At 35.4% G+C, this 11399-nt stretch overlaps 1 protein-coding gene across 4 annotated transcripts in view; it reads right to left on the minus strand.

Moving 5' to 3' along the window:
- The window catches only part of LOC145303528 (dnaJ homolog subfamily C member 13-like), a 328576-nt gene extending 323471 nt beyond the window's left edge, over nucleotides 1-5105 (minus strand). The window contains exons 1-2 of one of the 4 annotated variants that reach the window (XM_080144981.1): nucleotides 4665-4949; nucleotides 3971-4164 (exon numbers count right to left, since the gene is read on the minus strand). The gene's annotated coding sequence lies outside the window, so the exon portion shown is untranslated. Of the gene's footprint in view, nucleotides 1-3970; nucleotides 4165-4664 lie in introns of all 4 variants that reach the window. The other 3 variants (XM_080144982.1, XM_080144980.1, XM_080144983.1) reach the window with 3 other exon arrangements.
- Between the last annotated feature and the right edge of the window lie 6294 nt (nucleotides 5106-11399).

Below are 11399 nucleotides of genomic sequence, written 5' to 3' on the forward strand. Positions count from 1 at the left end.
GTAATGTTGAAGGCTGCCGGCGAACAAGATGGCCGCGATAACTTTGAAGACTTGATAATCACTTTAAAATAAGAAATAAAACAAAATGCTGTCAGAAATCCACCCAGTAAATGTTACGGTGACATTTATTGGGTGGGTTTCTACCACCATTTTGTTTTATTTCTTGTTTTGAAGTGAGGTGCTGGGTTTGTATTACTGTACACAGATTCGAAAAAGTTGTCAAAAACAAATATATAACAAATAAATGTTATCAAAGGCAAGATAAGTTACTTTTCTGCCTTGGATATGTTTTTAGTGTTTTTATTCAATGTAACATGTTTATTCAGCTCGAAAAACATACGATGTTTACCGATGTATTGGAAAATTAAAGATGGCGCCTCACTCCCTCTTTAACACGGTAAGTTTGGGAAAAGGTGTTATAAATAAAAAATTAGACAAAATACTATTAAAACCCCGCCGAATATATGTCAACCTATGTCACGGTAACATATTGAACGGGTTTTTAACAGTATTTTATCCAGTTTTTTATTTATAACACTTTTTCCCAAACTTACCGTGTTAAAGAGAGAGTCAGACGCCATGTTGAATTTTCCAATACATCGGTAAACACTGTATGGTTTTCGAGCTGAATAAACATGTTACATTGAATAAAAACACGAAAAATATATCCAGTTTGGTAGAAAAGTAACATATCTTGCCTTTGATAACATTTATTTGTTATATATTTGTTTTTTGACAACTTTTTCGAATCTATGTGTAACAAACCAGTTTTCTTTCATTATTCATTGTAAGGTTGAAGTATAGAATAGGTACTAAACACCCTCCCCATGTTAAGAACGGCTTTTTAAATAATAACGTTATTATTTACGTCCGGATCACTCTCTGCACTAGTATTGGTGAATTGATTATCAAGTTTTCAATAATTTTTTTTAGTTTGGACTCATTTTCCCAAGCTTAACGTATCCAACAGCGAGCTAGCCGCCATCTGTCTTTTTCAAATATACCGATAAACACTGCCTGCATGTTTTCCGAACCGATTAAACGTTTTACATTAAATAAAGAATGGGTTTGTATTACTGTACACAAATTCGAAAAAGTTGTCAAAAAACAAATATATAACAAATAAATGTTATCAAAGGCAAGATTAGTTACTTTTCTACCAAACTGGATATAATTTTGGTGTTTTTATTCAATTTAACATGTTTATTCAGCTCGAAAAGCATACAGTGTTTACCGATGTATAATGTATTGGAAAATTCAAAATGGCGGCCGACTCTCTCTTTAACACGGTAAGTTTGGAAAAAGGTGTAATAAATAATAAACTAGACAAAATACTGTTAGAAATTCGCTCAATATATGTTACCGTGACATAACTTGACATATATTCGGTGGTTTTTAATAGTATTTTGTCTAGTTTATTATTTATAACACCTTTTCCCGAACTTACCGTGTTAAAGAGAGAGTCGGCCGCCATTTTGAATTTTCCAATACATCGGTAAACACTGTATGCTTTTCGAGCTGAATAAACATGTTAAATTGAATAAAAACACCAAAATTATATCCAGTTTGGTAGAAAAGTAATTTATCTTGCCTTTGATAACATTTATTTGTTATATATTTGTTTTTTGACAACTTTTTCGAATCTATATGCATAGTAATACAAATTTTCTTAGTTAAAAAAAAAAAATTAATTACAGCAAGCTCTTATTGCGCTCCCAAAATCAAGACGCGAAAAATGGACACAGTTGATGCAAATACGGAACAAGCCATCAAGCATGAAACGAAACCACAAAAAAAAAAAATATATATATATATATATATATATAGAAATTTTAAAAATTTCTTTAAAGGCCATCGGCTCCGATGTTGTACGCAGTTTCGTTCAAGGGAGCGTCCATTATTCCGAAAAGGAAAGAAGTTTGGCGCGTGTGGCCTTTTTTTTTATTATTTATTTTGGCTTGAACTTTGTGCTTTTCGGATTATTTTGTTATGTTTTTTATGAATATTTTTGGGGGTCGTATTTTTATTTATTTTTTATGGATTTTCTTTAGCCATGTTTTTTTTTTTGTTTTTATGGGTATTTTTTTGTTTGTTAGTGTTTTTTTTTTGGGGGGGGGGGTATATTTTTTGGCCGGAGCGGAGATCATAGTTATAGCTAATTATTAGCAGGAAAATTGGTGCAAGTTAAGATTAGCAGTTAGCACTTGTGGCGATAAACAAAAACCTTTATGAATACCTTTTATTTTCTTGAATAAAAAAACCTACTCGACGAGAAAGAACACTTTTTTTTTTAATAATTATTTTTTATTCAAACATAAAAAAAAATAAAATCAATTTGGCTTGAACTTGTCGATTTTCAGATTATTTTGTTGTTTTGGGTTTTTTTTTTTTTTTTAGCCGGATTTAACAAAATGAAAACAAAAACAATTTTGATGCTTAGTCACTTATGTTACCGGGAATTTGTTTTTTTTTTTTTTTTTTGTAAATATGGCGGCCGACACAACACCCACCCCGCCCATCCATCAAATGTAAACAGAAATTCTGGTGCTAATGCAGATTGGGGTTTGTATTACTGTACACAGATTCGAAAAAGTTGTCAAAAAACAAATATATAACAAATAAATGTTATCAAAGGCAAGATAAGTTACTTTTCTACCAAACTGGATATATTTTTTGTGTTTTTATTCAATGTAACATTTATTCAGCTCGAAAAACATGCAGTGTTTACCGATGTATTGGACAATTCAAAATTGCGTCCGACTCTCTCTTAAACATGGTAAGTTCGAGAAAAGGTGTTATAAATAATAAACTAGACAAAATACTATTAAAAAAACACCGAATATATGTCAAGCTATGTCACGGTAATATATATTGAGCGAATTTCTAACAGTATTTTGTCTAGTTTATTATTTATAACACCTTTTCCCGAACTTACCGTGTTTAAGAGAGAGTCGGACGCCATTTTGAATTTTCCAATACATCGGTAAACCCTGCATGTTTTTCGAGCTGAATAAACATGTTACATTGAATAAAAACACGAAAATTATATCCAGTTTGGTAGAAAAGTAACTTATCTTGCCTTTGATAACATTTATTTGTTATATATTTGTTTTTTGACAACTTTTTCGAATCTATGTGTACAGTAATACAAACCCGCAGATTGCAGCACTAGCAGTAATGTACTTACTGATCCGCGCTATTTTTAAAATTGTATTTCCAAGTTTAATTAAAGTTTTGATATGTTTTTGTTTTTTTTTTTCAATTTAAATTTAAATCAATGTATTCAAACGGCTCTTCAAGTTTTACGATATCTTTTTGTGGTGCTAAATGCACTTACTGATCCACCACCACTCTATTTTTTAATCGTATTTCCAAGTTTAATTAAAGTTTTATGACATTTTTTTTATTCAATTGTAAGGTTAAAGTACAGAATAGGTACAAAATACCCTCCCCATGTTAAGAATGGCTTTTTAAATAACGTTATCATTTCAGCACGGATCAATAAATACCAAAATTTTAGCAGACGAAACATTGGGAGTCAAAAGAGTAAACAGTTCCAACGGAGAATATGGCGTGTTTTTTTTTTTTTTTTTCGTTTGTTTGTTTTCTTAAATAAAATTTTCAAGTTAAATTTAATTTTTACGTTGTCTTGTTTATTAAATCGTTAGGTGAAAGTGAAGAATAGTTAAAAAAAAAAAAAAAAAAAAAACACTCCACCTATGTTAAGAATTGATTTCTAAATAACGTTATTTCAGCACGTATTCTATAAAAGCATCTAAAAAAAAAAAAAAAAACTTGTAACATTAATGAAAACGTCCAGCTTATTAATGAAAAATAATAAATGCAAGGAAGTTGTACCGACACACTACAGGAAGTAAATATAGCAAGAAAAGCTGAAAGACTAGTCATGAACAACGTACAACAATAATTACATAAAAAGACAATAGTTGTGATTTTTTTCCACACTTACCTTTAAGATGTTACATGACAGTAAAAGGCCTTAGTGAGTAAAGTATACGTGCAGTAGTCAGAGTTTACAAGGTGGGTAGAGAGAAGTAGAAAAATACTTTAAATGAAACTAAAAACTGGGGGCGGGTCCTTTTTTCTCGTTCTTATGTAATTAAACTTCGATTGTTATTTATTTGATTGTGCTGCAAATCGACACTTAAAAAAATAAAGAAAGACAACGTATATTGTAGAAGAAAAAGTAATTAAATTTTACACGTTACGGATGTTTTGTTTTTTCAGTAGTTTAAATATTTTAAAAATACACTTGGAAGATTTTTTTTATCTTGTTAAGTAAGCCTATTGTTTTTATTTCTTTTTTTTTTTAATTTTATTTTATATGATGTTGAAAACAATAATAAAGTGACAAGATGTCAGTTTAGAAAATTTTAAGAGAAAAAAAAAACGTGTATCATAAGCTAAGTCACCGGTCGAATTGATTAGTTAAAAAAAGAAAAAAAAAATGAACTATGTATGTACACGAAAAACAAAAAAAAAAGCACAAACGGAAACAGAAAAAAATAAAATTCTTGTGAAAAAAAAGAGAAGAGTATAGTAATTAAATTTCAGTTTTCGATTTAATATCAACCATAAGATGCCGGTGTAATATTAATTATTAATGAAATATACATATATTTCACACTTAGACCGCCGCCTACCTTGTTACATGGTATATAAGCTTGGGATTGGTTTGTTGTTGTGCTGTGTGTGTTTTCTCTTGTCTTTCATCTAGACAAAAAATAAAGAGGAGCTGCTTAACATCAGTCTGGTTGACATAAGAGCTAAACAGCGTGTAGATGTACCTTTAGTTGTGGTTTGATGAGGCTAGCTAGGCAGGGGGCAGAGATGCAACAGGGGATAAGTAATCAAGAGAAAAGATATAAGGAAAGGCGAAAGTACGCCGCCAACATAGACGGCCATGACAGCACATACCACCGAGTCTTAGATCTCGCGAGATTCTCGTCATCACAAGATGGCGGCCATGTTGCTTGGCAACCAACGACGCTTTCCACATGTCATCGGATTATGAAACAAAACAAAACATGCGTCAGGACGGGTGACTATACAAGTGAAAGAACAGCTGATGGGGACTAAGATACGTTCTAAGTGGCTGGTTAATTCTGATCAAGTACAATGAAAGCAGACCTCCCAACTTTCACGATTAGGACAAGAGTCTCACAATACAGTGACGTTTCTCATGTTTTTTTTGTTTATTTTTTTACTTGGGAGTCACCACTTATCAAGGCCCAAAGGAAGGACACTTGAGGATAAGGGTTAATGAATGTAAAGTGATAGTGTAGTAATCGTTAATGGTGTAAAGTGGGTAGAATTTGATTATTTATGAGAACGGCTCAACAAGAACTTGTTTACATTGGATTTGAAGGCTACTATATTGCATTCAACCGGGAAACACGTCAGCTGAACAGTGTTCCACAGGCAGACAGTTTTGGGAAGAAAACCTTGTTCATGGAATCTGAATTTAGATTTAGGCAAAGATAGAGAATGGGGAAAATTGTTGATAGTGGTTGTAGCTAGTCTGAAGAATGTTTTTTTGTGAAGGTTTGGCATGAGGGGAACCCTAGATTGGAGTTCAGTCGAGCACTTGCAATGAAAATAATGATAGAGCAGAGACAGCCTCGCAACATCTCTTCTATGGGAAAGAGCTTGCAAGGAAGAGAAAGGGGCATCATCTACTAGGTTTTGAACTATATTAAGACTGGATAGGGTGCACGAAGCCACTCTTGCCCAGATGTGAGAACAGTCATCCATTTTAGAACGTAACTAGCTCTTATACAGATAGAGAATTGCATCGGCAGTGAGATACCTACTGGAATAGTAGAGTGATCCAATCATTTTTCAAGTGATCTTGGCAACAGATTTGATGTATGCGTTTCATTTCAGATCAGGAGTGAAGGTCAGTCCCAGAAGGTTGTCAAGACATGGAACTTCCTCAAAACGAGATCCATTCATTCCATTTGGAGCATGATGGGGGTCAGAGCAATTATGATGAAAGGAGAGTAGCTTGGTTTTCAATGCATTAAAATTAGCCAGCCTACTTTTCCCCCACTGAACCACGTTCTCAAGATTAGAAGAGAGAGAATCAGAGAAATCTTGGTCATTGCTGGCTTTTGAAGATTACCATAGATTACGAATGATTTAAGAATGTGATTTGGGAGGTGATTGATGAAAATCAAGAAGAAAATTGGGTCCAGGATGGCATCTTCAGGGAGGCCAGCATTAATGCTATGAGTTTCTGATTTCTGCCCATCAATGACCACTCTTATAAGCCTATCAGATAGAAAGGATTTAATAATTGAGAGGACATTTCCAGCTATTCCATAGCTGGCAATCTTGTGAAGTAGACATTTATGCCATACTCTATCAAAAGTTTTAGATATGTCAAGAGCTATTGCTCTAAAAACCAAGCCCCTGTTGAGAGACTCGCTAATTCTCTGTGATATAACGGTTAGTAGATCTTGCAGAACGGAAACCAAATGGCATGTCATTGAGCAGGTTATTGAGAGGTGTTTGACCATTTCTCTGTTTATCAAAGATTCCAGCAGTTTACTCATGATGCACAGGAGACTGGTTGATATGTACTGAGAGAGAAATGATTGATCTCCAGAATTTTTAAATACGGGGCAGACTGATGAGGTTTTCTAAGGTGTTGGGAAGCATTTTTCCCTCAGGTAACGTTTTAACAGCTTCGTAAGTATGGGAGCTAGTTCCGGTTGAAGCTTTTAGAGCACTATCTTTGGAATGCTATCGGGGCCAGTTGTTTAACTGGAATCAAGGTTTTTGATAAGCTTGGCAACATCACACATAGATATTTGCATGTCGCATAGTGTGTTTTCAGTCACAAGAGGAAATACATGGGGTAAGCGACCCTGATCGCAAAGGGTAGAATTTGCTGGAAAATTCTTGACAAAGAGTTTTGCTTTGTCCAGATGTTGACGAAATTACCTCAGAACTATTGATGATGGTAGGAATAAAGGACACGCTTCTGTTCAGGACCCTGTTTGTTATTCAACAGAACTAGTGGAAGCCAAGCCACTGCTCAGCTACTTTACACTTGACATACTGAGCATACAAATCTTTTGCATTCTTTATTACTCTTTTACAATGGTTGCTGGCAGTCCTAACCGACACAACTAAGTGATTTGAAGATCCCAATGGAGACAAAACAAAGGATGAGCACATTCTGGGCAAGTTGTAAGAAAAAGGTCAAGGAGACTTGCATATTGTCTGTCGGAATCGGTATATGGATGGGTTCATAAACAATTTGTGTTAGATCATAGGCAATTCAGAAATCATGACAGTACCTCCCCTCATCATCCATCTTGTTTGAGTAAACTAACCATTCAACATTGTGAACATTGAAGTCTCTGCAGAAGCGAATGTTAGTTGAGGGATGGCTGGACAGAAAGTGGTCAATTTTCTCAGAGATACTCTCAATGATAGTAACTCTGCTATTATGGGGGTAATAGAGGGCAAATATGAATGGTGCTGTGAGCAAGTGCTACTCTGAAGCACATATAAGGCAAATTAGGATCTTCTCTGGAAATGTCCCCACCACCATCTAATGTGGGTACATATTCCATGCCCATGACAGTTTTGGAGGTCATATTTTTATGTTAAGTTGGGGAAACAGTTGGTCCAATTCTAATTTTGCACAGAAACAATAGGTCAGATCTGGTCTCCTATAATTAGAAGATTGGAACGTAGACCCGTGATGTTAGAGAAGGAAACCTGGTAGTGGAGGTTTATGTTGGGAGTTGGAGTTCTGGGTTTAATCATGGATTCATAGTATTTGTAATGAAAGAGTCAGAATAAGCAAAAAAACTTTATTTCACTAAGAACATCACAGAGACTTAACATGGGCTGAAGATGATTAAAAAAAAAAAAGGAAAGAGAGAAGAATGCTCAAGGGAAGTAAGTCACTTCCGGAGAGCATAAATAGAGATTAAAGAGTTCTCATTTTTAGCAAACTCTCTGCCACTCAGGGAAATCTGAGGTCATATGATTATCGTCAAAATCTCAGGAGTGGGTTCCTACTTAAACTGAAGCAAAAAAAAAAAAAGTTGAAAGTTGGCAGTTTTCAGTTAAATACTGAGGACTTTGCAGAACGTCAAAGATTCAGCACATCAGCCTCCTCTGAAGAGTCTCTCTGGCGATCATCTGAGAGGAAAGAGCAAGTGAGTGTAGGAATTGAATTTTTAGCAATTAAGTTTTTGAGAGTACCTAACAGCTACTCAATCTATCACCCACAGGAGATATGTGGCATAGGGATATAGTCGTCTCTCATTCATTATTGAAACATACATGAGCATAGTTTGGATTGATTTCAAGTATGTCACAGTGGCAGCTGAAACCCCTGCAACCAAAAAGAAAACAAGGGTATTCATCAATCACTGTCAGCATGTAGCGGTTCCGAGAACTTGAGGGTAATGGTCCCTTGAAATCCACACTTATTCTTTCAGATAGTTGACTGACTTTTATGAGAGTCTGGAGTACCACTTAAAGGAATCTAGGCTTTTCTTTGGAACAGGCTCTGCAATCTTTTATAACTGCTCTCACATCTTCTACAGAATATGGCAGATTCCTGCTCCTGATGAAATGTAGTATTCTTGTTACTCTCGGGTAGCATAAATCTGAGTGCAAGGAGTGTAACCTGTCAGCAGCAGTAATAAATGTTTCCCAAGCATCTAAAGGTGTCTGTCTGTTCCTTACTGAGAGAAAAGTTGGTAATCCTAGTTAGGAGATGTCATTTCTTGGAAAAATTTGATATCCACCTGGAATAATGGGAGAAGATTCCCATAGCTCATCGAAGAGAAGGAAGTTCTTGAGGCACAGACAAGTCCATTAATTCCTTGAGTCTGACAGAGTCAGGTTTTACTAAGCCTTTGCTTATAATATATCTAAGCAAATTTACAGAGGTGAGAGAGTAGTGACACTTGTTTTCATTTAGTCACAGCACTCATGACCCATTTTAAGATAGTGCCATGCTTAGATTTTCTCCATAGAGTGTAAATTTATCAGTGTAGGCAAAGATTCCTCAGAGGTCTTTTCACTTGATGTTTTCATTGGTGATTCATTGAAAACTTATTTGATTGGTTACTCCAAATGTTATATAACTAGGGTCATATTGGGGAGACATACATCGGGTACATTCTAAAGAGAGACGGGTACATTCATATACAGGACATATGCACCAAAAGGCATGTATTGCATAGGGAACATATTTAGAGATACGATGGTGAGAGATGGGAGAGAAGACATTTATACAGTTCTGTAGATTCTTAACATAGATTAGACGACTGAGAGAGGGTGATCAATTCTTATAACACAGGAGGAGGATTACTTATGATGGAGAGGGGACACATTAATTAGGATGGGTTATAAAAAGTTCATTAATAACGATGAGTGGGAACAAGTTCATATAAGACGATTACACATTACCTTTGTTGTAGAAAGACAACACGAAGACGGCAGTTACAAAAATATGAGATGTTCTTTTATTCCATTTGACCAGTCAAAATGATGATCACATCCAGGAATTCAAGTCGTCTACATTATTAAAGGTCTTCCCTTCGCTTCTAAAGGGACCCTCCTCTGACTGCTCTCTCTGCCCGATTGCCCCGACTGCCTCTTCTTCGACCGAACTAGCTCCTATATTGAGAATTCATTTCTGCCATGATGTCATACATGTGTCTGTCAACATGATCGACCCACATGGCCTAAACATGCATGGTTCGGCACATGTTTCTAAACCATTTCTACAGACAAATAATTCTCACACCTATTTTTTTCCTAACCGATTTTTCAACATATTTAAATTGCATTGTTCATTATTTTCTAGCTGACCTTATTTTAATTCAGTTTTCATAAAAAGAATTGAACAATCAAAATTCCTTTTACAACAACATATATAAACTATTTTATGTGAAACTGAACAATGCTAAATTCCATTTCTGAACCTTGCTTACAAAGTTCAAATCTCAGTCTATCCTAATCTCATTTTCACTTATCTAATGTTTTTCTTACTTACAAGAAAAAGGGGGAACTTTTCTTTTAACACAAAAAGAATTCAACGAAACTAATGCAGAGATCCAGAAGTTTTGAAGACCGTGTATTTTCATTCTTTCAGCTTGATGGCAACTTGATGATAAGCACAGGTTAGATCAAGAGTGCTGAAAACTTGGTAAGTGGCAATTTCATTTGCCATGTCCTCCATTTGAGAAAAAGAATAAGCATCAAGGTGAGTGAATCGTTTAGGAGTAATCCACAACAAGTCTCTTCCTGTGATTCTCAGGAGATACTACAAGCATTTGAGCTCACCACAGAGATCGAAAGGGCTCTATATACCTTCATTTAGCATATGGAATGTTTCACTGAATAAATTTTGCATCTGGTAAGGTACAGCTTTTAGATTCAACTGCTATTGGGCAACAGTCACGCATTAAATTATATCCGTACATAGGTCCACCATAATCGATAGCTTGATATTATTGTACTGCCTTCCATCCAGACTTGTAGAGCCAACACAATGTCCGAGAGTAAAGGATGAATGAGAAATGCTAGCCATCAAAAATCTCTCAGAACTTGGTGCAATAACCAATCCAAGCCTCTTTACTTTATCAGGATGGATGAAATTTTCAGTATGGACAAGTATACACCCCCTGATTTTCCCTCATAAGGACTAATGTAATAGACTCTAGCAAAACACAGCAAGAAGAGACTCTCCGTAGTTCAGAAAATCATGCACAAGGAAATGAAAAAATTAGGCCTAAAAGTAGACATATTAGCTAACATAAAAATAACAAACTTCTTGGACATCACGTTAAATTTAGATATAAACACATATGAACCCTACTTAAAAGATAATGCTAATCCAATATATGGTCTACGTTCCAACCTTCCAGAGGTTGAAACCCAATTACAGGAGAGGAAACCGGACATATTCTTCCTAAGCCAAACTGACATAGGGCTGACAACTTCCCTAGACGAGTTCATACTTAAAGGATACTTAACATCTAAACCTGACTCCCAATATTGCCATGGGCATGGAATATGTGCCTACATTAAAGATGGCTTTTCGTATCATAGGGATATCTCCAGTGAAGACCCTAATTTACCTTATATGTGCTTCTGGATTGCACTTGCTTACACCATTGCATTTATATTTGCCCTCTATCGCCCCCACAACAGTGGAGTTACTATCTTTAAGAGCATATCTGAGAAAATCGACCACATCCTGTCTGCTCATCCTTCGGCTAACATCCACATTTATGGTGACTTCAATGTCCACAATGAAATGGCTGACCCACTCGAACAAGACAGATGATGAGGGGAGGTTCTGTCATGATTTCGCCATTGCCAATGACCTCACCCAA

The sequence above is a fragment of the Euprymna scolopes genome, chromosome 19 (genome assembly GCF_053919585.1).
Source record: "Euprymna scolopes isolate OS-2025 chromosome 19, ASM5391958v1, whole genome shotgun sequence".
Lineage (NCBI taxonomy): Eukaryota > Metazoa > Mollusca > Cephalopoda > Sepiida > Sepiolidae > Euprymna > Euprymna scolopes.